We start from the raw sequence: 3,228 nt of genomic DNA on the forward strand, positions 1-3,228 counted from the left end.
AAAAAGTGTGTTTTTGTCTTCCTTTTGTATTTTCAGGATTAAATGAGCTCAAATGAACAAAAGAAGCAAAAATGCAGCTAAATCTAACATAAAAACAAGAAAAGGGACAAACGTGGCATGCCTGACACCCCGACAGCATCTTCCCAAGCAAAACAAGAGAACCGAAGGTTGAACAGGCCCCGTGCTCAATGAGCATGGGGGCGTGCCCAAGTGTCAGCAGAAAAGACAAAGTTGTAGAAGCTTCTATCGCCCACCACGGGGCCGTGCTCAGCGGACACGGGGCCGTGGTCAACTATAAGATTCGCAGAATCCAGGCAAATCTTGATAGTACAGATACGCTTCTGCACACGGGGTCGTGCTCAGCGGACACGGGGGCGTGGCCAACTAATGCAGACAAACTGCAGTTAATGAAGAAAGAGAGAAGGATGGACACGGGGCCGTGCCCGAGCTTCTGTTCAACCTATAAATAGGAGTGCTTAGATCACTTGCAACTCATCCCTTGGCACACCACCTCTCTCACACTTCACCCACCACCCACCACCATCACAACACCATCATCCACCACCATCATCCATTGTCCATCATAGAGTGTGTGAGTCGTCTTAGGATCCAAGATTGATCGTAAGAGTTCTTGACAATCAAAGGCCATGTTTGCCTAAGTCTCTTACATCACTTGGTGAAGACAAGTGTTTAGTGTAATACTTTTTATTTTTAATCTTTTCGCACTTTTTATTTGGTTATGTATTAATGACTTTAATAACTAGTTTCTTATGTTGAAGGTGATTCTTCCTTATCGTTTGTCCGTGGTGTCTTGGCATTATTTTACTGTCTATATAAAATAAAAGATTTTCACCATTCATATCTCCACGGTCTATATGGAGATATGTTGGCTACCTGGTCGGGGGTTAAGGGAACGGTTTGGTAAGAGTCTTGCCATTGTTCAGCATATAGATCCTGCAAAGGACCTGGGTCAAATTTAGTAGGACCTCCTTCAATACCCACCGGTATTGGATGGCGGGGGTCCAAACTCTTTGATCCCCTCATAAGTTAAACTACTATTAAAACTTTAACCCGGCTACTTAGGACTGTGTCCCTGCTGACTCAGACTAGTTAGTCGAGGGTAACGTCACCTTCAAAAGAGGGGCCTACCACATTATGCATTAATAACTTAATTACTTATCTTTCAATAATCCGACCCTTTAGGATTGTATCCTTGCTGACTCAAACTACTGGGTTGAGGGTAAGGTCACCTTCAAAAGAGGGGCCTACTACAATAACTAAGATAACCTCTTAAAATATGCAAAATTTCGGAAATAATCAAAGGTTACACTACACACGAGTCGGATCCAAGTGATTCATCTTGTCTATCTGTTTTTATTTTTATTTTATTTTTTTAGCATTTTAGTTAGTTTTATTTTTCTAGTTTAAAACCTTTTTCTAACTTTTTGATTTGATTAGACGTTGAGGATAAACTGGTACTAAAAGCTCTTGTGTCCTTGGACGACCTCGGTATCTTACCAACACTATACTACGTCCACGATGGGTGCACTTGCCCATATGTGTGTTTAGTGTTAGTAAATATCGTGTTTTATAAATTTAAAACTTGGCTAAATAAAGTGTAAAAAGGTATTAAAATATACACCTAAAATATATTACACTACACACGCATCAAGTTTTTGGCACCGTTGCCGGGGACACAAGGATTTTAAGAAAGTTAGGAATCAGCGGCCTAATCGTTTTTCTAAATTTTCTATTTTTTTAGGATTTTTCTTAATTTTTCAGTTCCTGCAGAGCTCAGCACGGGCCGTGCCTGGTCGGACACGGGCCGTGCCCAGCATTGTTACTGGCAGTTTTTATTTTCCGAGTTATAGAGAGCTGAGCACGGGGCCGTTTCGGTGCAACACGGGGCCGTGTCCAACTCCCCATTAATAGGGATCCAGAAAACAATCATTGTATCTCCAACAACGGGCCGTGTTCATCTGAGCACGGGGCCGTGGTGAACCTTCTGACCAACATTCTTTTCTATTTTTATTGCAGGACTTGGAACTCAGGCGCCACATTTGCATTCTCCACATAGTGTGTGAGCTCCAGTTCCAGTAGAGACATAAAAGAACCCCTAGACGATCCCGAACGCTTTCTAGGAAACAGACTCAAGGCTAAAACCAAGGGAAAGTTTCGGGGGACCTACTTCCAATGGCGGACCAACGTACCCTCATGGATTACCTACAACCCACCGTAGGTAATCTAGGCGCCGCTATCAATGCACCGAATGTCGAAGCCAACAACTTCGAACTTCGGCCACATTTGATACAAATGCTTCAAAACTCCGCAACCTTCCATGGGCTTGCGGACGAGGATCCCCATCTACATATTACTAATTTCTTTGAAATATGTGATACCTTTCGGATCAATGGAGCATCCAACGACGCCATCTGCCTTCGAATGTTTCCATTTTCACTAAAAGACCGAGCTAAGGCTTGGCTCAACGCCCTCCCAGTCGGCTCGGTAAACACCTGGGATGAACTAGCCCAAAAGTTCCTATATAAGCATTTCCCTCCTGCTAAAACGGCTAAATTAATGACTGAAATTAATACATATTCACAAGAGGATGGGGAATCCTTATATGAAACTTGGGAAAGGTTCAAGGAGCTACTAAGAAAGTGTCCTCATCACGGTCTTGCAGTGTGGCAACAAGTATCCACATCCTACAATGGGTTGTTACCATACACAAGACAAACACTTGACTCTAGCTCCGGGGGACTTTTAGGTAATCGTCGCCCAAATGAAATATATAATCAAATTGAGGAAACTGCTCAAACCAATTTTCAGTGGCACACTCCCCGAGGCAATAAATCTATTGCCCCGGGCGCCCATAAGGTTGATGAAAGCACGTCTTTACAAGCCCAAATCGAGGCCCTTTCCTCAAAAATAAAAAAACTAGAAATGACAAAAACCGCCTCGGTTATGGCTTGTGAAGGGTGTGGTGGGCCACACGAAAATTGGAGTTGTATGAAAGAGTTAGATAATCAAACAGAGTCGGTAAACTACATTGATAATAGACCTAGGCCGTCGGGTCCTCCAACGGGTACCTACAACCAAAGATGGCGTAACCACCGTAACCTTGGTTGGAGAGATCCCGGCAATAGTAGTAACCAACAAAACCAACGAACTAACTTTCAACAACCACAAAACTTTTCTCAACAACAAGGTGGACGAGAAAGGCTTGAA

The 3,228-nt window shown here is 43.2% G+C and overlaps 1 non-coding gene across 1 annotated transcript; it reads right to left on the minus strand.

The window, feature by feature from the left end:
- Positions 1 to 2,571: 2,571 nt before the first annotated feature.
- Positions 2,572 to 2,678, minus strand: LOC118485985. Its single transcript, XR_004877842.1, has one exon. It is a non-coding gene; the product is annotated as a small nucleolar RNA R71 (small nucleolar RNA).
- Between the last annotated feature and the right edge of the window lie 550 nt (positions 2,679 to 3,228).

This window comes from Helianthus annuus, chromosome 13, assembly GCF_002127325.2.
Source record: "Helianthus annuus cultivar XRQ/B chromosome 13, HanXRQr2.0-SUNRISE, whole genome shotgun sequence".
Lineage (NCBI taxonomy): Eukaryota > Viridiplantae > Streptophyta > Magnoliopsida > Asterales > Asteraceae > Helianthus > Helianthus annuus.